We start from the raw sequence: 25,261 nt of genomic DNA, 5'->3' as shown, positions 1-25,261 counted from the left end.
AGACTGTGGCATTCCAAGAGTATAAGGAGGGTGGGTGATATTTTGATTGAGTAAGGTAAAATGCTCACGTTAGAACTACAATCACTCTATGACCTCTCAGGTGGGGATCCACTAGTCTACTTGCAGCTTCAACTTTGCCAAAGCAAAGGTGCTTGATCAATGCCTGCAGCTGTCTGAAGAGCTCCCTCCAAAATTAGGACATTAAATTATTCATTTATCACATTTGCAGCCTAGTCTTAGCTATGATGTCTTGACAAGGGTCTGGGCTGCGGATTTAGGTTGTGAGTTGCAATCTATATTAATTAAAAAATGTTTTTGCAATATTCTCAGGATAACAGAGAATAAGTTGTATAGAGAGCAAGAGTATACATTTTTTCTTAGGTCATTTATAATGCCTTGGAGGGCTTATAGGGCTGGGCTGGCTACTGATGGTGCAAGCCTTAAATGTGGGACAGAGAAGGTGACTTTAGGATATATACTGTGGCGTTGCTGCAAGGTAAAGGCCTTCTGGGAAAAGGTTTGGATGGTAATTCTTTCATGTTTACATTGCTCACTCCTATGTAAATCTTGTAGTGTGCTGTTTGAAAGAGGGGAGGATGTGAACGCTCTGCTGAGCCCACATATAGCCTTGTTTGTTGAAGCGTTGCTTTTGTCAAAGAAAATATGTTGGTGATCTAGGGTGGGCACCTCTTTTTTGCCAGTAGAAGCAGGAGCATAGCCAGACCTGTCATTTTGGGTGGGCCCTTCCCACCCCCACACATACACACACAGCTTTTTTATTTTAACCTTTCCCTCCGTCCTTGTAAAAATTAATCTCTCACTTTCTTCCCATCCATCCCCTCTGCCCCTATTCACATATCATCATCTTTCTCCTCCTCCGCCTGCAGCCCAACATCTTCTCCTCCCTCCCCCCCCCCCCCCCCCACATCTGCCCGTCTCTCTCTGAAACTTCCCCTACGTGGTCTGCCTCTGAGCCATCACCAGCAGCGATTCCTGAAGGCAACCTGTGACGGCCTGCAAGCTTCTTTCTATCGCATCCCCGCCAGTGAAGAAACATGAAGTGATGTCATCAAGGGCGAGATGCAGTAAAGGGAAGCCTGCAGGGCCGGCGCGGATTGCCTACAGGAACCACTGCTGGCAACGGCTCAGAGAGAGTTAGGCAGATGCTGTGCCGCCAGCGAGGGGAAGAGTGAAGCGCTGCCAATGAGGTGTTTTGGGGGCCACTAGACTGGGTGGACCTGAGGCAAGAATGGGTGTGCCTGTGCCCACCCACTCCCACCTGTAGCTACGCCACTGAGTGGAAGGCTGCTTTGTTTGAGTTGGCTTTGCTGGAATGGAAAGGTGCTGAGAATGGGGACCTGGTCCGTTTGCCCTGTCCTGCCTCCAGACCTGCCTGCTTGCCTTTTCTGCCTCGTTCTTTCTCCTGCCCTGCTCCAGTTCGAGCCCTGACAGTGTCCAGCTTGCCCTGCCTTCAACCAAGTCCTGCCTGCTTTGTCTTCAGCTAAGCCTTGCCTGCCTTGTCTTTAGCCAAGCCTAGCCTGCTTCTTTGGTTTCCAGTCTGAGCCTGGCTGCCTAGTCCTTTGCCTAGTGTTGTGCCTAGCGAAAGTGACTCACCTGCTGCTAGCCGGTCTGCTGGTGGCAGCCCAAGGGCTCACCTTCCCTGAGTTTGTGATACACTTCCTCCCTGGATTTCTCCAGAAGCTATCCTCTGGGAGAGGGCTAGCCAGGGCAGCCATATTCTTAGATGACAAAAACCAAAAAATTTACCCATTAGTGGTATCAACTTCTTATGTACGCGCAGCACGTAAGTAAAATAGTTCCACAAGATATTAATAGGAGAAATTAACATATCTGATTAAGAACTCACTAGTTATTCTCTAATATCTCTACTTTACGAAGCATCCTATCCTGTAATGCCACTGTAGTGCTCCAACCTTTTCCACTCATGTTTCAAATTTGGCATTTAAGTTCCCTACTTTGTTTAGAACATTGTGTTATACCAGTTTCCACCTGGACCAAAGCAGTTCCTTATAGTATCCAGAGTCGCTGACACTGGTTTGGGCTGCTATAGCAGAGTGGTTAACCAACAATAAATTGGTCTTGAATGTTGACAAGACAGAAGTTATGTTGATTGGGCCTGCCCTAGTTCCACCAAAAATATGTCTCCAAAATGCCCGCTTTCTATTTGGACGAACCTGCAGTGTAAAGCGTTCAAATTCTACCATTTGAAAATCGCAGTTTGGGTGTTTTTGGCAGATGGACTTTTTTGGGCTATTTTGAGACGTCCATCTGTTTTGAAAACGAGTACCATAGATATAATATATTGTTATATGAAAGACTAATAGTACTAACAGAATCAGGTAATAACAGTAGCCGCTTAATAACATGGGCAAATTCCTTTGAAAATTGTCCTTTATTTGCAGGTGTGAACGTATCTGAGCCTTAAGCTATAAAATAGACACAAGTTCTTACTTCAGTCACTATGCAGACAATTTAAAGATTCTGACTATATAAATGAATAATCTCCAGGCTGTAATCATTAGTTGTTTTTTTTTTTTATGAGCTGAAAGTCTTTGATTTGGAATCCTTAGGCTGAACTGCTGGTTGGTATTCTGCCGAAGTGCTGTCCTCTGGGTGAGATGCATAATTATTTTCACACTCTGCTGTTGGGGTGGAAGTGAGATAAGTGACAGAGGCATTATTCACTGCGGCTCTCACAATCTGTAAATTGAACACGTTGCATATTACCAGAGCACGTCATTCGGGAGATGTCAGGGAATGCTATTTTATGATAAAAGAAGAAACTGCACATTTGTAGTTGCACTTTTTTTCTGCTAATTAGCTGCATTAAAAAAAAATTACACCATGGAAGAGTTGCTAAAAATATCGCTTGAGGTGTTTCAATCTAGAGATGGTGTGATCCTGAAAGGAAAGAAAATCAGTCTTGTGGGTAGATCATTACAGAGAGGGCTTTAGTTGGTTTCCGGTTTTAAAAGTGTGAAATGCCGTGACTAACTGTCATTACTAAAATTTTATTAGGGTAGGAGCTGAAGATTGATTTGTTCTTGGGGTTTAATTTCTCAGGGAATACCTGAAATGTAATTCTGCCACCTTTTTCGTAGACTCCAGAAACAAAGCAGCAGGGGTGTTCTGCTTCAGCCCCCCTCTCTCAAGGCAGCCTGCATGGAAGAGGAAAGAAAGGGGCAAGCCTAGAGTAAAGCATAGTCAGTCGCTCTGCTCCCTAATCCATCTTTCTCCTCCAATTTGGTGACACTTCTTCACACAACAACATTTCATTATATATTCAAGCTAAATCTATTTAAATGATATGCACGGAAAACTTGCAGCAAGTGGGGGGAGGCGTGCTAACACATTTCTGCATCTGTTCTTTTGCATCTAAATATGAGCCTCGATAAAATTTCTTGCACATAAAATTTTCACAAAGCTCATATTTAGGTGCAGAAGAACATGTACAGATGTGTGCTGGTGTGCACCCCCCCTAACTGCTACAAGTTTTCCATGCATGTAATTTGAATACATTTGGCTTGAATTTGTGATGAAATGTTTATGTTGATGAAGTGTCACATTATGAACTGACTCAGATGGTGAAGTGTCCATACGCCCTCTCCTCCTGGATACTGATGCCGACACTAAGTCTATCCACCTGGCATTCTGACGTGACATTAGTTTTCTCCTGCAAAAAAACAGACATACTGTGGTGCTCCTCTGCAGGTTTACACAAGGACCAGGCCTGTTTCTCTGGGTTCCTGATTGAGGGGTTTCATTTGCTGCTCTTCCTCTTAATCTCTTGGGCTCTGTATTCACTGCTAATGTGTCTTGCCTCTTCCATCCCCATTCTCTGAGGGCAAAGGAACCACAATGTTACCTACAATAAATGTAACACTAAGCCTGGTCATTAGTTCTTCTCTTTTGTTAAGCATTCCATGACCTAGAGATATCCAGCGCAAAGTCCTGTCATGGGGACTTGCTTAATACCTGCTCTGTAAGGGGCAAATGTGCACGTTTTCATGATTTTATGTTCAACAGACAACTCCAGATTTTCTTTGTTGAAAAAAACTTGGCTTCAGACAGGAGAAGTCTGATGTCTTCTTTCCTCCTATCCTCTAAACTTCATTCACAAGCCTCATCAAGGTAAATGAGGCAGTGGCACAGCTTTGTTACGTTCTAAGCCAGTAGGAATCTCTGAATTCAACCTGGTGGACCTAAAGTTCTCTGAAGCACTCCTGTTACAGCTTAGCAGGAATCCTACTCTTTATAATGCTGTTTATCACTCTCTTTCATCTAGTGCAGCCACTGGACCAATGTCTCTGCTACTTATCAAAATCTTATCTTGGACAATTTTGATATTCATATTAACAACCCTTTAAAATTATATGAGAATGAGCTCCTCAGTCTTAAAGGTTTACCAAATTAAATTAATTTAATTTATTTTTAATCATTTGTTTATAATTTTTTCATTTTACAAGGATCACTTGCAAAACAGTAAAACAGAGATGATTGTACATTAAAACAATATTAGAAGAAAACAATCTCAACGAGATAAATGGATTTTATACAATCTTTCTCTTTCTTAGACCACAAAATAAATAGGGAGAGTGAAACAAGACAAGGAGATCAATTTAAACAACAGCAAACAAAGAAAACGTGGTATTAACCCGATTATCCCCAGTTATTATTTATCTAAATCATTATTCCACATTGATCATCTGGTTGATTTCTTCAAGACCATAACGGTGCATAGTCCATCAGTTTCATTGGAAACATACTTATTGTCCAATATTAGTGAAAGTAATACACCTGATTTCATTTTTTTTCCCTTTTAAAACCAAAAACTGTTTAACAATACAAACCCTTGAATCTCCGATCCAATTCCCGCTGATTAAAGTAATCCCAGTTTCACAGGCTTCACTCCTTTTGAATTAATATATTAAGAGGAATCATTTCAGAGGAAAAAAAAAACATTAGGAGTCATACCCGGAATTCTGGGAAAACAACAATCTCGGTATTAATCATCTGTAACAATATTAATTTTGTTCAAATTTTTCTGGTCTTTTATCATTTTCAAATCTTAACCGTTTCCTACTTCAGTAGAACTTCATTTGCTGTATATTCTCAAAGGATTCGATTAGATTATCCATGTGACTCATTAACAAGACTATATCTGAAATAAAGTCATTCTCTATCACCTGGAGCACCCTCCAGATGACATTCAGTGCAACCTCCACGGGAGCCAAAAACTCCAAGCTGATAACTCTTGAGGGTTTAGGAGCAGCACCGCCGACACGAGTTCAGCTGTAAATGACTTCCGTTTCAGCATACACTCCTGACTCACTCCTCCACTCCTTTGGGCATGGTGGTTAAATGATTTTTGAGCGATGAAGTTGTTTCCAGGTCCAAGAGCATCGACACTCCTTCGTCGGCACTAATCAAAGGACTCATCAACCCAGTCATCTATGGGCAGCTCGTCACACAGCGGTCCCACACTTGCTGCACAGGGGACAAAAAGCTGGTCATCGGCAGCCATTGTCCCCTTCCTCTGTTAAGGCAACTGCAATGCAGAGAGGAAATTTCAAGTGAACAAAAACTGAACTTCAGAGGACAGCTGGGCCGTTGAGTGTACGAGCTTCAGGTCACCATCTTTCCCCTCTCCCTAATTTGGGACACTCTTTGTCTGGTTTCTCCTCAGAGACCTGTCTGATATGGGTAACCCTTCAGCATAGCCCTCTGAGTCATTGAAACACGGAAGCCCCTCCACCACTTACAAGGTGGTGTCCCTTCGGAGGAGAATTAATTTAATTTAATAACAGCATTTGTTTCCCACCTTACCACCAGGTTCATAGAAGAAGACTGTACAATCCATGGTACAGGCCATGGTCCTTACAACTCTGGATTACTGCAAAATGGTTTACCTAGGATTATCAGACAAATCACTGAGAAGACTCCAGATTGTGGAAAATTGTGCCGCAAAACTGATAGGAGGAGGGAAATGGCATGTCCATACTACCCCATTCCTTACACAACTACACTGGCTCCCAATTAAAGTCAGAGTAGAATTCAAACTCTTGACATTAATTTACAAAGGAATGCCTAAATTACATTTAAAAAGAATAATAAGAAAAACCCATGAAATTCTAGCTTTTCTAAAACTCATATCATGTGGAATATTTCTAATGGCAGAAGGAAGATTGTTATAAAGTTCAGAAGCTGATCCACTCCCCTACTCACAGTTCAGGCCATACTGTGGATCTAATATTTTCTTCATGCGTCTCTTTCAGTCCTCTCTTTTGGCCTGACCACTCCTAAGTCTTGTTCAGGGTTTCCTTGCCCTATTATGCTCATTTTGTTGTTTGGGAGCAGAATTTCTAGATGACTCTACCATTTGTACCTAGATCAATTAACATTTATGAGCTCAAGCTTTTCCTTTTAATTTTTTTTAGACCAGGTGCTCTACTGGAACCAAACTCTTAGGTTTGCATTGGATGAGGTAACTGTTCCTAAAGAATATTCTCGCTAGAAAGTGTGATCATTCCTGGTTTTATTTGGACTTACACCCACTTAAAAGTAGGCCAATGGGGTGCTCAATGTCGGTCCTCGAGGTTCGCAACTTATTTGGCTTTTCAGGATTACCACAATTAATATGCATGAGATCTATTTGCATATAATGGAGACAAGGAGGAAAGGAGAAACAGGGGTGATATGATATAGACGTTCAAATATTTGAAAGGTATTAATCCGCAAACAAACCTTTTCCGGAGATATGAAGGCGGTAGAACAAGAGGACATGAAATGAGATTGAAGGGGGGCAGACTCAAGAAAAATGTCAGGAAGTATTTTTTCACGGAGAGAGTGGTGGATGCTTGGAATGCCCTCCCGCGGGAGGTGGTGGAGATGAAAACGGTAACGGAATTCAAATATGCATGGGATAAACATAAAGGAATCCTGTTCAGAAGAAATGGATCCTCAGGAGCCTAGCCGAGATTGGATAACAGAGCCGGTAGTGGGAGGCGGGGATAGTGCCGGGCAGACTTATACGGTCTGTGCCAGAGCCAATGGTGGGAGGCGGGGATAGTGCTGGGCAGACTTGTACGATCTGTGCCCTGAAAAAGACAAGTACAAATCAAGGTAAGGTATACACAAAAAAGTGACACATTTCTTGGGCAGACTGGATGGACCGTGCAGGTCTTTTTCTGCCGTAATCTACTATGTTACTATGTTACAATGCATGCAAATAAATCTTGTGCATATTCATTGGCAAAATCCTGAAAACCCAACTGGGTCGCAGACCTCAAGGACTGGCATTGAGCCTAATACCAAATGAACAACTCCAGCCAAAGTGGAGTTGTTCATTTGGTATTAGGTTACAGTTTTTGTCCCAGCCACGCTGCATTTGCTCTGTTTAGTTATCCATTACTGGCATTGAGCCTCCCTGCCCTAGAAGAAAGGAGAGGTGGAGAGATTTGACATTTAAATACTTGAATGGTATTAATATATAAACAAATATTTTTCAGAGGTAGGGAAGTGGTAGTATTAGAGGACATGAATTGAAGTTGCAAGGAGGTAAACTTAGGGTAACATCAGGAAATACTTTTTCATGGAAAGAATGGTGGATGCCCTCCCAGGGAGAGGTGGTAGGGACAAAAACAACGATGGAATCCAAAAACACGTGGGATAAACGCAGAGGATTTCTAAACAGAAAGAGGATGAATTCAAAGCAAAACTTTAAATGACAAACATTTAAATGACGTAAACTGCATGAAGTGGCAGGTACAAATCTGGCCATCTTAACTGAGCAGACTGGATAAAACATGCTGGTTTTTATTTACCATCTTTTACTATGTTCTAATCACATCTCAGCACCTTAATATGGTCTCTAAGCATTCTGAATCACCCTCTGTACACCCTATTCTTACCCAAGGGGTACATGGTGCCCAGTAAACTCTACCACATTTTGAGAACCTATCCTTCCTTGTCTTTCTCCCACTGATACCCCTACTGCTGCTGCTACTTCCCCAGAACAGTAGCAGTGACAGCAAAACAGCATATGGCAGTTTTGGAGCTGCAGTCATCTTCGGATCTGCCAGACTGTCCCCAGATAAACATAGGAGAGGGCAGGGAACCGGCAAAGCCAAAGCACATACACAACGACTGCAGCCCCACAGCTGTAATATGTTTTTGCCACCACTGCTTCTGGTCTGGGGAAGCAGCAGCAGCTGTAAGGAGGAAAAGAAGGTGTGACATGGGAGAGAAGAGAAAAAGTACTGGATGGAAGGGGAAAAGACACTGCTGGATAGAAGGGGGATAGAGAGGGGAGATGCTGGATGACAGATGGGAAGAAGAAAAGGGAGAAGCTGGATGGCAGGACGGGGAGAGGAAAAGGGAGAAGCTGGATGGCAGGAGGATGGAAAGAAAGGGAATGTGCTGGATGGCAGGATGGAAAGAAAGAGAAGATACTGGATTGCAGGAGGAGAAGAGAAAGAAGAAAGGTGCTGGATGGCAGGATGGGGAGAGAAAGAGGGAAGATTCTAGATGCAAGGATAGGGAGAAAAAGAGGAAATGGAAGGTGGAGAGTAAGAGGGAAGATGATGGAAGGATGGGGAGAGAAAGAAATGCTGGTTGGAAGAATAGGGAAAGAAAAAGGGGAAATACTGGATGGAAGGAGGGAAGAGGATAGAGCTAGGGAAAGACTGGGAGATAAGAGGAAGGGAAATGGAGATCTGGGGTAAGGGAAAGAAATAGAAAACTGTAGTTAGGTGCAGTAAAAAGAAGGAAATTGAAGACTGGATAGTAAGAATTAATTAAATCTGGACAGAGAGGCAGAAAAATCAATTGAAGAAAGCTGAAAGGAAAAGGAGAGAGAAAAATGTGAATAAAGAGAAGATTGAAGAAAGCAGAAAACAGACTCAGACCAAAACAGAAAAATAACATGACCAGACAACAAATGTAGAAAAAATAATTTTATTTTCTATTTCATGATTAGATTATGTCTGTTTTTAAAATATCCATTTCAAAATCTCTGCTGATCGGGGCTTGGGAGTACATGGTTAAAATTTGTTGAACTGGAGGTCTGGAGGAGTGGCCTAGTGGTTAGGGTGGTGGACTTTGGTCCTGGGGAACTGAGGAACTGAGTTTGATTCCCAGCACAGGCAGCTCCTTGTGACTCTGGGCAAGTCACTGAACCCTCCATTGCCTGCCGCATTGAGCCTGCCATGAGTGGGAAAGCGCGGGGTACAAATGTAACAAAAAAAAAAAAAAAAAAACTTAGGGGGCACTTGAGTTGAAATTGAGAAACAGTGTAAAACCTTCACCTCCTGTTCCCCCGTTCTCACCCCTTTGATCATTGTGTTGTCTCTGAGGGTTTGTAAAATGGTTCTAACATGAGTAAGTATAATGGAGGTGAAAGGGGGCAACCTTGTCTGGTATCTCACTATATCTAGAATGTCGAAGAAACTACCCCATTCACTAATACTGCTGCCGTAAGGGTGTTTTATATGGCACCTATCACCTACACACACACACAAGAATTTCAAATTTATTCATAATAGCAAACAGAAAATCACAGTTGACATAAACACCTTCTTGGCAACTCATTGGCTAAGTCAGGAAGATCGTGAAACACACAAAATTCCCAGGCTAACAAAAGACTTTGGCAAAGGGTATTATGCAGTCTAAAATTGCAAAGCCCACCTAATCTTGTTTGATCAATCTAGGTAGGACATGTGCTAGGCATAGTGCTAACATTTAATAAGGATATGGGTCTATAAGTTGCTATATCTAATGTATCTTTATTACACTTTGGGATAACCACAATTGAAGCATAGAAAAATGAACACAGAGAAGAGACCATGTGGTTTATCCAGTCTGCCCACCCATTCCATCAAATATCCCTTCTTCTTCCTTAGAAATCCTATGTACTTGTCCCAAGCTTGCTTGAATTCAGGTACAATCTTGTCTTCACCAGGAGGGCCATTCCATGAATTTACCACCCTTTCCATGGAAAAAGTATTTCTTCAGGTCTGTCCCCTTTCACCCTCATCTGTACACCCTCATTCTAGAGCTTCCTTGCAATTGAAAGAGACGCCTCTGGTGCATTTATGCCACAGAGGCATTTGAACATCTGTATCATAGCTCCCCTCCCCTGCCTTTCTTCCAAAGCATATATATGCTTTATGACAAAGACCACTGGCCATTTTAGTAGTTGCCCTCTTGACTAACTCCATCCTGTTTACATCTTTTTGCAATTCCAGTCTTCAGAATTGTACACAGTACTCTAAATGAGGTTTCACCAGAGTCTTATGCAGAGACATTATCACCTGCTTTTTCCTGCTGGCCATTCCTCTCCTATGTATCCAAGCATCTCCTAGCTTTTGCTGTCACCTTTTTTACCTGTTTGGCAGCTATGTGATAAGGTCATCATATATTAGACCTTATTGACCTACCACCCAGGAATGCTAAAAGATCGGCACCCACATTCCTAAATCTTCACTTCCCCAGCTGTAAAGGTCTAAAATATAGACTAATACATGCATCCAACTTTTCATACTTGAGTTCACAAATGTGGAATGCTCTACCATTGGACCTGAAAATAATTCACAACGTAATTAACTTCCGTAAGGCACTGAAGACACATCTATTTAATATGTCATACCATAATGACTTATAATTGGAACTGTAATTCACCATCCTTTACTTAACAATAGAATTACTCTCTTCCTATACCGTATTGTTTAATTTTAATATGCAATCCATGTTCAATATGTGATACCATTTGTATATTTTCTCTTTTTTACCCGACTGTTCATTTTGCATTCATGTTTTATATTTATTACCAATTGTATATGTATTCTGAAATGACATAAGTCATGACGGAAAAATTGTAAGCCACATTGAGCCTGCAAATAGGTGGGAAAATGGGGGATACAAATGCAACAACTAAATAAATAAATATATGATCACTCCCAAGTCCCACTCCTCTTTCATGCACAAAAGTACTTAATCCCCTAAATGGTACTTCTCCTTTCAGTTTTGTAGACCATATGCATGACCCTGCATTTTTTAGCATTAAATACAGGAAGAATGAAATAATCATAAAAAAAAATTAATGTCAATGGTTATCTCAAAAGCAATATGTCTAGTGCAAGTCAGAAAGAAAATTAAAGATTAAGCTTACCAGAATGTTCAGACACTGGGGGGAGTCACTGTTCACTCACAAGTGTTGTAGTTCGGTTATTGTTAGTGTCAATAAAGTTCAATGTGGCTGACACTGTGTCATGTGACCAACCAGAGGTTAAAGTTGGCCTCTCCAGCCAAGCAAGAAACACCTGTTGGCCAAAACACAGCTGTGCCGGGTGCCTTTTTATGTGGCTGTCAACAATAAAGGTTTTTAACCAACTTTCATTTTGTCTGCTTCTTCATCTTCCATTCCTCTGTCTATACCCCGAGCTACCTTCTGGCTTTTTTCATTACTTTGTCTTCCTATTTGGCCATCCTACGATCATTAGTTATGATTACCCCAAGACCCTGCTTTTCTTTCATGCACTAGAGAACTTTAACCCCTCCCCAATATTGCACTGCTCCCTTGAGGTTTTCCTTCTCAAATATATGAGCCTTCATTTTTTAGCATACTATTTTAGCTGCCATATTCTAGACCATTCCTCAAGTTTTCTAAATTCCTCTTTATCTTCATATTTCAGATTTTAGTACCTTCCCAAAAAAGGCAAACCCTTCCTGATAATCCTTTTATAATACCACTTTATGTTTAAAAGATCCAAACCAGGAACCGATCCCTGTGGCAACACCACTGGTAGCATCTTTCTTTTCAGAGTGAATTCCATTTACCACTACATTTTGTTATCTTCCCACTCAACCATTTTATTACCAAGTCAATCACTTTAGGGCCCATATCAAGGGTGCTCTTTTATGTATGTTGTCTATAAAGAACATTGTCAGAGGTATTGCTGAACCCCAAATACACCTCATCTAGTGCTCACCCCCTGATCCAACTCTCTGGTCACCCAGTGAAAGAAATTGATCAGATTCAGACAAACTGTGATACCTAGAATTTTGAAATCCATTGGATTCCAGAAACTGAACTCTTCTTTATTAATTTACCCACTACAGTGGTCAGATTAATCAGCCTTTAGCTACAAGCATCCTCCTTGGTTCTTTTGTGAAGAGAAATCACATTTGCTTGTCTGAGGACCACTGTAAGAAAGCATTGAAAAGTCAGACAGCTGAGCCACCAGAACTTCCTAAATCCCCTCAGTATCCTTTTAGTTTAGTTAGCTGCTCAGGAACAGTCTTCTAAAAATAGTTCAAAGCCTGCCTCACTTCCTATTTGTATCCATTTTCTGAAGTTGTACTCCTGATTCATCTGTGAATACATTAGAGCAGTATTTGTTAAGAAATTCTGCTTTATCCTCCTCAGCCTATACATATTCCTCCCTTTTGCTTTTGAGTCTTATAATGCCACTCTTACTTGTCCTTCTGTCACGTATCTAACAAAGGTCCCATTTTACTGTATAAATTCTTTTCTCTTCCATTTGTGTTTAAGTGTGAGAAAGTGAGAGAAAAGACAAGAAATCAATTAAAAGGAAAAAGAGTCAAGAGAAGAGATGCCTTGCAATAATATGGGCTGTTAGTTTCCATGTTTCTTCACAAGTCAGCTATAGATGTTGATGGCAAAATATATTCTTGGATTTAGCTCCTGAATTTTCTGATAGTAGTTCAAAGTGTCCTATTGTGGATTAAAAACTAGTTAAAAGGTAGAAAACAGAGGATAGGGTTAAATGGTCAGTATTCTCTATGGAGAGAGGTTGATAATGGGGTTCCCCAGGGGTCTGTGCTGGGACAGCTGCTTTTTAACATAATTATAAATTATCTAGAGATGGGAGTAACCAGTGAGGTAATTAAATTTGCTGATGACACAAAGTTATTAAATCGCAAGAGGATTGTGAAAAATTACAGGAGGACCTTGTGAGACTGGGAGACTGGGCGTCTAAATGGCAGATGACGTTTAATGTGAGCAAGTTCAAAGTGATGCATGTGGGAAAGAGGAACCCGAATTATAGTTATGTAATGCAAAGTTCCACATTAGGAGTCACTGACAGGGAAAGGGATCTATGCGTCCTCATTGATGATACGTTAAAACCCTCTGCTCAGTGTGCTGTGGCGGCTAAGAAAGCAAATAGAATGTTAGGTATTATTAAGAAAGGAATGGAAAACAAAATGTATCGCTCCATGTTGCGACCACACCTCGAATATTGTGTTCAATTCTGGTCACTGCATCTAAAAAAAAGATATAGTGGAATTAGAAAAGGTACAGAAAGGGACAACGAGAATGATAAAGGAGATGGGACAACTTCCCTATGAGGAAAGGCCGAAGTGGCTAGGGCTGTTCACCTTGGAGGAAAGATGGCTGAGGGGAGATATGATAGAGGTCTATAAAATATTGAGTGGAGTGGAACGGGTAGACGTGAATCGCTTGATTACTCTTTCCAAAAATACTAGGACTAGGGGGCACACAATAAATCTAGAAAGTAGTAAATTTAAAACGAATTGGAAAAAATATTTCTTTACTCAACTTGTAATTAAACTCTGGAATTCGTTGCAAGAGAATGTGGTAAAAGCAGTTAGCTTAGTGGGGTTTAAAAAAGGTTTGGATGGCTTCCTAAAGGAAATTTCCATGGATCGTTATTAAAATGGACTTGGGGAAAATCCACTGCTTATTTCTAGAATAAGCAGCATAAAATGTATTGTGCTGTTTTGGGATCTTGCTTGGTACTTGTGACCTGGATTGGCCACTGTTTGGAACAGGATGCTGGGCTTGATGGTCCTTTGGGCTATCCCAGTATGGCAACACTTATGTACTTATGTAAGTGAGGTCCATTGAGGTGACATAGATATTTTTTTCGTGTCCATAGAGTGACTACAATCAAATTTTTTTTTTTTTACCTAAAACAATGCCCCACAGATAATGTTATAGATAGTAGACCTTAAAATATTTTTTGTGAAGACCTCAGCTGGGAGACAAAGATGGATAATGCTTTGTACTCCATCTAAAATTACTCTCCATAATCGTCACTGGTCTTCGGTTTTTCTTTTTTTTTGACAAATACTTAATATGTTTTAAAAGTCTCTTAAATTAACATGCTATATTTCAGTGTTTTTCACTGAAGACTTTAAAGTGCAGTCCAAAATGTATCTTAATTGTGTTGGCTCTGGGGGTATTTCTGGTCTGACATGAGTCATGTTTCACCATCTGGCTAAATCAAGGATTCACCCCCTAGGCAAAAAAAATTGTAAAAATTAAGGGCCCTATTTACTAAGCTGCGCTGTAGGTGTGCAAACATTTTAGTGCACACTAACGATAGACACCCATTGTATTCCTATATGTGTCTCTGGCGTTAGCGTGCACTAAAAAGTTTGTATGCCTACAGCACGCCTTAGTAAACAGGACCCTAAATATAATACCAATGTTCATATAACAGATTTTTAATATCCATTTGTACTTATGTGTCTCTCACACCATCCTTGCCAACTTTACTACTTTCTTGTCGTCGGGATGGCAGTGGTGTTTTTCATGTGGTAATTTGTATGACAGCTTATTCCTACGCCCACCAATCAGGATCCAGGAATTAAATTAAGGTCATCCAATCTAATTCTGCTGTTATGATTGTGGTCATAACCCCTCTCAAACTTACCTTTTTCCTGGTGGTCAGCTTAGCTGGCTTCTGTTTCTTTTGTCTGTCCTTTCTGAGCTGGCTCTCTCTCTCTGTGCTGGCAGCTTCCAGCAGCATGACTCTAATTGTTTCACTTTACTACAGCTGTGTGTGTGGACTGAGTTAACTCTAACTCTCTTTGGGTGTACTGGCTTCAAGTGCTTCACGGTGCTGCATTGGTGTGGGTTGGGCCTCTATGGGTTTCAGTGTGCTCTCTGGGTCAGTGTGCTGTTGCCTGGGTCTAGGGAGTATGACATCATCTGGGAGGGCGTTGATAAGGAAGTGGTGTTCTTTTCTTCAGTGCCTTTGCAACGGTGGTGTTTGCTTTAGGTAGGATGGTACAGTGTGCACTTCTGACTTTGTGTCTAGTTTCCCTGCTTGCTTTTGCTAAGGTCCAGGTTAGTGTTAGTGCAGTGTGCACTGGTGTCTGTGTGTTTAGCTTTCCTGCTTTTCCCTTGTGGTTCCCCTGCTTTTCCCTCTTGGTTTTGGAAGCACCTTGTTAGTTTGTGTCTAGCTTGCTAGAGTAGGGCTTAGGAAGCACCTTGTTAGTTTTGTGTCTAGCTTGCTAGAGTAGTGCTTTGGAAGCTTGTTAGTTTTGTGTTTAGTTTGTTAGTATAGGGCTTAGGAAGTCCTTTTGTTAGTGTAGGCCTAGGAGTGCCCTGGTTAGTCCAGTTCCTTGGAGCACTGCTGTCTCTTCTGTTTCCAGTCCTGGTCCTTGTGTCATCCGGTATCCGGTAAGTCCTGCCGGCCACTCGAACCCAAGGGCTCAACCCTTCGGGGGGTAGTGGCCAAGCGCAGGTGAAGCTGTACGGACCAGTCCAGTGAGCTCCAGTCCAGTGTGTTCCGGTCCGGTGTGCGTTCCAGTCTGGTGCGCTCCAGTCCAGTATTTTCCGGTCCGGTGTGTGTTCCAGTCCTGTGTCCTCCAGTCCGGGGGATTGCAGTCCAGTGTTCCAGTCCTGTGTCCTCCGTTCCGGGGGATTCCAGTCCATGTGTTCCGGTTCGCTGGGCAGTGCCTGCAGCCCCTGCTGGTGTGCTTGCCCAGTGTTGGTTGGTGGGTTTTGCCTGCTGCTGTCGCTCCTCGGCAGCAGCCCAAGGGCTCACGTTAGCTCCAGAGCCCGGCCCCGCGGGCTCTGAACCTGAGAACCTGACATCTGCATTAATCCATTAGTGCTCAGTGTTCCCATATGGTGGCTTATTATGGGAACATTGGGCACTAATGGGTTAAATCCTTTTGGGATCATCGTTCGCGATGTAAAAATCCAGAATTGTTCTGTATAATTTAATCTCTGTTCTAGATTACCTCCTTCCCACCTGTGGATACATTCTATCACCCGCCGTCGTAAATCCTTCTGTTCATGTTGTTGTTCTTTCCAATGGCCTGACAGCGGAGCTTCTAAGTTTTCTGTGAGGATATGAGATTTATGTTAATTCAAACATATATTGACTGGGCGGCTACTATGACCCACTTTGCATAGACATTCAATCATATATATATATACATACATACACACTATGTGTGTGTGTGTATATATATATATATATATATATATATATACACTAGTAAAAAAAGGCCAGTTTCCAAAACAAATGAAACGGGCGCTAGCATGTGTTGTTGTTTTTTTTTTTTGTTTTCTTTTTCTGTTTGATATTAAGGGATATTTTTTTTTTAAAAAGGAAAAGAGTTTTTTTAAAAGTTGTAAAGTCTGTATGAGTGTTTGTGGTTTTGAGGGGGGGTTGTGGGGGTCTATGGGTGTATGCTATTTTTTGGGGGGAGGGGTGTTTGTGGGGTAGGGTAGCGTTGTTCTGTATGAGTGTTTGTGGTTTGAGGGGGTTGTGGGTGTCTGTGGTTGTGTGTGCCATTTTGTGGGGGGGGTGTTTGTAGGGGGGTGTTTGTGGGGTAGGGTTGTTCTGTATGAGTGTTTGTGTTTTTTTGGGGGGGGGATTATGGGAGTCTGTGGGTGTTTGTAAGAGAGAGATGTAGGTTTTTACTGTTTCAGTTTTTGTATTAAGGGGGTTGGGGGAGGGAGTGTGTGTGTATGAGTGTGAAAGCAAGATGTTGTCTGTCCATGGCAGTGTGTGGCTTTTTGGGTGGTGGGCAGTTTGGTTGTATGTATGTGTGTTAGTGAGTGATGCTGATTGTCCATATTAGATGTGGGGTTTTTTTGTGGCTGGTAGGGGGTGATTCTCTGCGTGTGAGTGTGATACAATAATCTTAATTCAGCAGGGCACTCTGATGTGGTATTTGTAGGCACTTGTATTTTTGTTGAAACCAGAGGGATCCATTGCAGGCAGGCAGTAGGAGTAGATATGGGTTTTTTTCGAGTGTGGAATGTGGGTGGTGTTCTGTAGGGGGGGACGGGGCTGAGGGCGCATGTGTCTGGAGGTCTCCTTGTAGGCACTGATTTCAGCTGGGGCACTCAGGTGGGCTGTGATCCGTTTTTTTAGGGGGGGGGGGTTGGGCGCCGGAGGTTTCCGTTTTGGGTGGTTTTTTTTTTGGGGGGGGGGGGTTGGTTTGGTTTTAGTGTGGAATGTGGGTGGCGTTCTGTAGGGGGGGGCGAGGCTGAGGGCGCATGTGTTTGGAAGTCTCTGTTGTAGGCACTGAACGCCGGCTTGGAGACTCACCGCATGAACAGCTTGCAGAGTAAGGTCCGCGATGTAGTGGTTGTTTAGTGGCGTTCTTCATCCGCGCTTTCCTCGCGGTTGGTCCCCATGCTGGTAGCTACCCCCTCCTCAGGAAGGGGCGGGACTCGTGTGTGTTTGGTTTTTTTTTCCTGAATGCCGCTGCATTTTCTTCGCTGTCCCACTCCTGCTCCTCTGCAGCACCGGTCCCATTCAAAGGCTTGGTGGTTTCTAAGTCCATGTGAGTGTTTGGGAGGTGGAACCGTACTTTGTGTGCATCACCTGAAGCACAGTCAATCAGCAGCGCGTGGGCGGGGCAAACACTGATGTTCAAAAAGTGGTCTCTGCCGCCTCACTTTAGAAGGTTGGGAAAGTGAGGCTTCATTAGAATGTTGGAGGTGCGTTTTATATAGAGAGATGGGGCGTGGCTGAGGGCGGGTCTATGAGTGAGGGTGACTGGTCATAGCCTATGATGACTACAGGATTTTGTGCTTCTCTGCCTTGGAGTGAGCTTCAGAACGTTCAAGGTGGGATTTATTAATATAGATATATATGTGTGTGTATATATATATATGTGTGTGTATGTGTATATATATATATATATATATATATATATACACACACACACACACACACAGTGCAATCTGCTTAAGTGCAAGGGTCTGGGACCAAAGAAATACATGCAGTTAACCAGAGCGTGCACTTAACCGTTGTGACCCAAAGAAGCTTGACATCTGATAAACATATGTACAGTGCTGTTTATTATACATACAGTATACACTCTCTGTTAACTGACGTTAGGCTTATTTGAAGTAATCAGTCATAGTCCTCTGTACACTCTTGTGTCTGTGAGTTCCATAGACTACGTCTGCCAGACGGTAAAAACTGTCATAGCCCTGACATCCAGTGGCCTCCAGATAGGCCCGCACGGTGTTGAGACTCTCCAGCGCTCTTGCAAAAGTGACAGGAGGTTGTTGAATTTCGTCAGCATGTGCTTCGCTGCTCATTTCATCATCTGTTTCATCATCAGCCGTTGCCTGCGTGTAGGCACATATCTGGACATCAGTGCTGTCGTCAGCTGTTTGTAGATCATAATCAATAGCTACCTAGTAGTGAAACTCCTCTTCAGTAACACCGGCTGGGATGTCAATAACCTGTTCATTTGACAAGTTTGCAACAGCTGCATCTGTTTCGTCCCTCTCCACATCCCTAACAAAGCTTGCCCACTTGCAGCAGTTCACAATGGTTGGCTGTGTAACATGATTCCAGGCTTCTTTCTGCATATGTAGGGAATCCAACATTGATAGATTACGAGCCAGTTCAACAGCACATTTATCCTTGCCAGTCTGGTCATCCATAACGCTCATCAGACGACATAGCACAAGAGCCCGATAATGTTGTTTGAAATTGGCTATTATGCCCTGATCCATAGGTTGGATGAGAGAGGTAGTGTTTGGTGGCAGGAAGACCACCTTGACGTTAGACAGCCTGACATCATCACTGTGTGCAGCACAATTATAACAAAGCAACAAAATCTGACGCTTTTGTGCCCGCATTCTAGTGTCTAACTTCTTTAGCCACTGCTTGCTTCCAAATTTCCCCAGTCATCCATACGTACATAAGCATCGCCATGCTGGGACAGACCAAGGGTCCATCGAGCCCAGTACCCTGTCACCAACAGCAGCCAAAAGAACAAGCAATTTTTCCCGCCCATGCTAGAAATACTGTATTATTCTCTTGTCCATTCAATAACATTCTATGGCTTTTTCCTCTAGGAAACCGTCCAACCCTTTTTTAAAGTCCGCTAAGTTAGCCGCCTTAACCACCTTTTCCAGCAGCGAATTCCAGAGTTTAACTACTCGTTGAGTGGAGAAAAATTTTCTCCGATTCGTTTTAAATTTACCACACTGCCGCTTCATCGCATGCCCCTTTGTCCTAGTATTTTTGGAAAGCATAAAAGACGCTCCACATCGACCCGTTCCATTCCACTCATTATAGACCTCTATCATATCTCCCCTCAGCCACCTTTTCTCCAAGCTGAAGAACCCCAGCCTCTTCAGCCTATCCTGATAGGGAGGTCGTCGCATCCCCTGTATCATCTTTGTCGCCCTTTTCTTCACCTTTTCCAATTCCACTATGTCTTTTTTGAGGTGTGGCGACCAGAATTGAACACAATACTCGAGGTGCGGTTGCACCATGGAGCGATACAATAGTAGAATAATGTCCTTATTTTTGTTTTCAGTCCCTTTCCTAATGATACCCAACATTCTATTTGCTTTCCTAGCCGCAGCAGCACATTGAGCAGACGTTTTCAACGTATCATCAACGATGACACCTAGATCCCTTTCTCGGTCCGTTACTCCCAACACTGAACCTTGCATGACGTAGTTATAGTTTGGGTTCCTCCTTCCCACATGCATCACTGCACTTGTTCACATTAAATGCCATCTGCCATTTAGACGCCCAGTCTCCCAGCCTCATAAGGTCCTCTTGTAGTTTTTCACAATCTTCCCGCGATTTGACTACTTTGAATAACTTTGTGTCATCGGCAAATTTGATTACCTCAGTAGTTACCCCCATCTCTAGGTCATTTATGAATATGTTAAAAAGCAGAGGTCCCAGCACCGATCCCTGAGGGACCCCGCTAACTACCCTTCTCCATTGCGAATATTGACCTTTTAATCCTACTCTCTGTTTCCTATCTTTCAACAAGTTTACCTCCGATCCCATGTCCCTCTAATTTCCTCTGTAGTCTTTCATGAGGGACCTTATCAAATGCCTTCTGAAAATCTAGATACACAATATCAACCGGCTCACCTTTGTCCACATGTTTGTTTATCCCTTCAAAGAAATGCAGCAGATTGGTGAGGCAAGACTTCCCTTCACTAAATCCATGTTGACTTTGTCCCATTAGTCCATGCTTTTGAAAGTGCTCTGTAATTTTGTTCTTGATAATAGTCTCTACCATTTTGCCAGGCACCGACATCAGACTCACCGGTCTATAATTTCCTGGGTCTCCTCTGGAACCTTTTTTTAAATATCGGCGTTACATTGGTCACCCTCCAATCTTCCGGTACCACGCTCGATTTTAAGGATAAATTACAAATCAATAACAGTAGCTCTGCCAGCTCATTTTTTAGTTCTATCAGTACCCTAGGGTGAATACCATCCGGTACAGGAGATTTGCTACTCTTCAGTTTGCAGAACTGCTCTGTTACGTCTTCTAGATTTACAGATATTTCAATAAGTTTTTCCGACTCTTCAGCTACGAATACCCTGTCCGGCACCGGTATCCCACCCAAATCTTCCTCGATGAAGACCGAAGCAAAGAACTCATTTAGTTTTTCTGCTATTTCTTTGTCTTCCTTGATCGCCCCTTTTACACCCCGGTCATCCAGCGGACCAACCAATTTTTTTGCCGGTTTCCTGCTTTTAATGTATCTAAAAAAAATTTTAATTTCAGTTTTTGCCTCTAACGCTATCTTTCTTTCAAAATCCCTTTTTTGCCATGAATTTGCGTTAGCCTCATATGAGATAGGAAGTCTCTTAACATTCTTTAAGCAACGGGGCTGTTATGGCAACAAAGGAGGATCGTCAGTCGGTCCTTCAACGTTTTACCTCCTGTAGTTTCGGCTTGTTTGAATGCAAGTGTTCCATCAGGAATCGCTCGCCAGTAGATACCATTTTCGTCAGCATTGAAAATGTCACGAGGTGCAAACTCATTCAAGATGGTAGGAGGAACTGAAACAACCCAATTGTCAGCACCAAAGTCATCAGCGTCTTGTTTTTCACCATGCTGTTTCTTGAATTTTATGTTGTTCCCCTCCTTCCATCTTTCCAACCATCCAGCAGTGGCTTTGAGTTCAGTTAGTCCAAGACTTTCAGCTAGCTGATTAGCTTTCTCCATAAGCAGTAGACCACTGACATGAAACTGCTCCTGACTTGAGAAAACCACCGAAGAAGAGCATCTTTTACCTCCTCAGCTTTTCCCGCCCGTTTTCGTTTCCGTTGTGGATTTGTATTGTTTTGCCAGTCTTCCAGAGCTGGTCTTTCTGCTTCAAGATACGTGAAACTTGACTGGGGTTGACATTCTTTAGCAATAGATGCTTGACTTTGTGTTCTAATTTTTTAAGAACTTCTATTCGTTCAGCCAGTGTTAAAGTCTTATAGTTGCGCGACAACAACGTCTCCAGTGTACACTGTAACAACATTCTTTCACTTATTCTGCCTGTGGCAGTTAAAGGGGTGGTGGTAAATTTGAAATCTCGTTGATTGTCACGCGCCAATTGGCTTCAATATTCCGTGTCCACGCTTATGCGCGGAGTCTTTCCTGCAGAGGAGCGGTCTTAAACCATGCATATAAGTGGATCTCTTATCAGTGGTGTGCTAAACGAAGTTTGTCCCCATAGAAATTGATGGCGCCAAAAACGGGACCGAAGTACGGCATGCAGTTAAACGGAGCATGCGCTTATCCAACGTGCACTTAAATGGAGTGCACTGTGTGTGTGTGTGTGTGTGTGTGTATATATATATATATATAAATATATATAAAACATTGATACTGTTGCAGGAAGTGTTTGAGCTAGATTTCAGTGTGTGACCCGTCCCGTACACCGCCTTGAGTGAATTCTTTTAAAAAGGCGGTAAATAAATCCTAATTAATAAATAAAAATTGAGGTCATCCATTCTAATTCTACATTAAGTTCTCTAGGGGTCATCATTCTCAATGTAAAAATCCAGAATTGTTCTCTGTAATTTAGGAGATCTTTTACTAAAGCTTAGCCTGAGTTATCTGCAGCAGGGCCTATTATATTCCTATGGGCCTTGCTGCAGATAACTTGAGCTAAGCTTTAGTAAAAGACCCCTTTAGTCTCTGTAGAGACTAAGGGGGTCTTTTACAAAGGTGCGCTAGCGTTTTTAGCACACGCTAATAATAGGCGCGCGATAAACGCTAGAGACCCCCGTTGTAATACATTGGCGTGTCTAGTGTTTAGCGTGCGCCTATTTTTAGCAGGCACTAATAACACTAGCGCACCTTAATAAAGGACCCCCTAAATTATAGAGAACAATTCTGGATTTTTACATTGAGAATGGTGACCCCTAGAGGACTTAATGTTATATGAACATTGGGATTATATTTAATTTTTACAATCTGTTGCCTAGGGGATGGATCCTTGATACTGACGGATGGTGAAACATGACTCGTGTCGGACCAGAAATATCCCCAGAGCCAACACAATTAAGATACATTTTGGCTTTGCAACTATATGGACTGTTTTAAACAAACATTCACCATGTTTCTTGTTTTTCTTTTCCTTCATGATTTGCCTTTTTCCTCTTCTGCTCTCATCAAAGAGCCATCAGCCCAAATCCCCATCTTACTATGGTTTTCCCTTACTGTCTTTGATGGTTAGGCCAAATACTCTAGCCACCTGTTAGTGGCGAGGGGGCAGGCTGCTGGCATTATACTTTCAGAGCTGTTCTTTGATCTCGTTACTGGACCCAGGCTTGTCTGTCCTCCACATGTCTCACCCAAACACGACTCTCTCTCAGAAACAGTGACCAAAGTAGTGGATCCAAAATGTTGAGTGGGGCTGATTTTTCATGTCATGTGTCCATAAGCAGTCTGAAAAAGTTACATGTTTGAACTTCTGTAACTTATTTAAATTTTTTTACATAAAAGGATGGGGTTTGGACTGTTGTATTACAAATTGTTTAACAGAATTCATTTAAACATAATTTTTTGCTTCTGGTGACTTTAGTCATTCTTTCCCCAAGGTTGTCACAGATGGAGGCTTGAAGACCTGTTGGTTTACAGAATTACAATATTGTTTACATGTTCAAAAGACAGAAGAGCTTTTAAAGTATGTTATTTGTATGATTTAGGATCTTAAATCCATCTGCTGTACATCTGGCTGCCCATTCACCCCTTGCATAGTTCATCAGAAGACTACTAGGGGAATAAGTAACTCCCTGTGGGACTTTTTGGAGGCTTGTTGTGATTCTGCCAGGGAGGGAGAGAGTCTCCTTGGCATGTGTCAGAATCCAAATCAATTAGGAAAAAAATCTTCTCTGAGGGTGAATAGTGCTAAATGTTAGACCATTGGGCAGTTGAGGACAATTCAGCCTTTGTTGACTTTTTGAATCAATTGGGTTTAAATACCTCTTCAGTATTCTGGTACATATAATCCTAATTGCACCAACAAAGTTTGCTGTAGAAATACTAGCAAGCATTGGGATAAATAACAAAAATTGGAGCTCAAAATCAAACCACTCTGTTGTATTTAGATGAAACAGTGAACATGGATTTCACAAGGTGCCCAAGCCCCTGTTGACTCCCGTGGACAATAGACTCAAATTTGAATGGCAGCAGAGCGGAGCCAATATGGAAACACTAGTAAAACATGCCCGTTTCTTGCGGCAATGAAACGGGCGCTAGCACGGTTTCTTTCCAAACCTCCCCCCCCATCCCTACTCACCCCGTCGGCGTTCGTCCGCCATTGTTGCGGACCTCGGCACCACCTTCAATCTGCTGACATTGCTCCGCCCTCGACGTCATCACGTTTGACGCGAGGGCGGGGCCCCAGCACAGTGATTTTGGTGGCTTCACCACCACGAAGGCTTCAAACCGGAAGGAAGTGCCCGGAGGACCTGACAGTGACGTCAGTGTCCTCAGAACGTTGAGAGTGAGTTTTATTATATAGGATGATTTCAGATATATATTGAATACATTAATTATCCAATCATATCTGTGGTCAACTGCTGGAGTTGACTGGCCTCATACCTTACAGTGTATTTGACATCTTTAGACACACAACTTCTTTATTATTGGCTGATTTCCTCTTACACTAAAATATGTCTTTTTATAGATGGAAGGCTGTGAAATACGTTGAGTGTGTCAGAAAAGTCTTTCGAGTTTGAGAAGCACTTTCATTGAAAATGAGGATGTGGAGCTTCCTCTTGCTGGGAATGTAAATTGTTCTCTTGCTTTCCAGTGAATGGAATTAACATCTACATTTCCCTTCCTCCTTTCCAAAAATACAAAATAGGACCCAGCCAGCTGAGATTTGTGAATGGATGGAAATAGTATAAGGATCTTGTGTGGACTTGGATTTCCTGTGAATGTTATTTATTGCTATGGGTTCTGCAACAGTGAGATCATGCAGCTGGCTTGTCAGCACCAGTTTCTCTCCCTCACTGTCAGTGGAGGAAAGTGAGTGCTGGCACCGCCATGCTCTAGGTAAAGCGCCTTTGGTTGGCTCTTTCAGATTTTAAAGTGCTTTTTGTCTACTTTAGGTTTTGAGGTAACAGGAGGCACCCTGTGGTGAAAGTGCCTTCTTTAGAAACTCCTTCTCTGAAATATTGCACCAAGATTAGAGTCTGATAGCCTTTTTAAAACAGGTTAAAGAAATAGCTTTAAGAGAGACATTAAATAAGGATCTTACATCATTTATGCTGCATTCACTGGTCTGCTGCTCATTTGGCCTAATCAGCCTGTAGTGTCCTTATTGTAGAGTAGAGCAATCTGTGCATGCTGAATATATTCCTCATGTTTACTAATTATTTAAAATATAATGTGTAAGAAATACAAGCAGTGTGACTCAAGACTTGAGAGAGCACATTTCAGTTTTATTAGGCATTTTTAGGAGTATGTTTACTAAGGCGTGTTAAACGCTAATGTGCCTAAACCATTTACGCGTGTTAAAACCACTAACGCACCTAAAGCGCACCTTAGTAAACATAGGCATTAGTTTGTATCAATGACGGTATTCAATAAGTATTCTTTACTGTACCTTCCAGCAGTAAAGTTTGCAAGAAAATTGTCTGTAATGTGCTTAAATAAAACATCATATTCTTTTTTTTTTTTTATAAATTCCTCTAAACCTATATTTCATGTACTTGAC

The 25,261-nt window shown here is 42.2% G+C and overlaps 1 protein-coding gene across 1 annotated transcript in view; it reads left to right on the top strand.

The window, feature by feature from the left end:
• TANC2 (tetratricopeptide repeat, ankyrin repeat and coiled-coil containing 2) overlaps nt 1-25,261 on the top strand; it is a 931,529-nt gene that overhangs the window by 584,885 nt on the left and 321,383 nt on the right. The window lies entirely within an intron of this gene.

This window comes from Microcaecilia unicolor, chromosome 12 (assembly GCF_901765095.1).
Source record: "Microcaecilia unicolor chromosome 12, aMicUni1.1, whole genome shotgun sequence".
Classification (NCBI taxonomy): Eukaryota; Metazoa; Chordata; class Amphibia; order Gymnophiona; family Siphonopidae; genus Microcaecilia; species Microcaecilia unicolor.
This window is presented reverse-complemented; position numbering and strand designations above follow the sequence as displayed.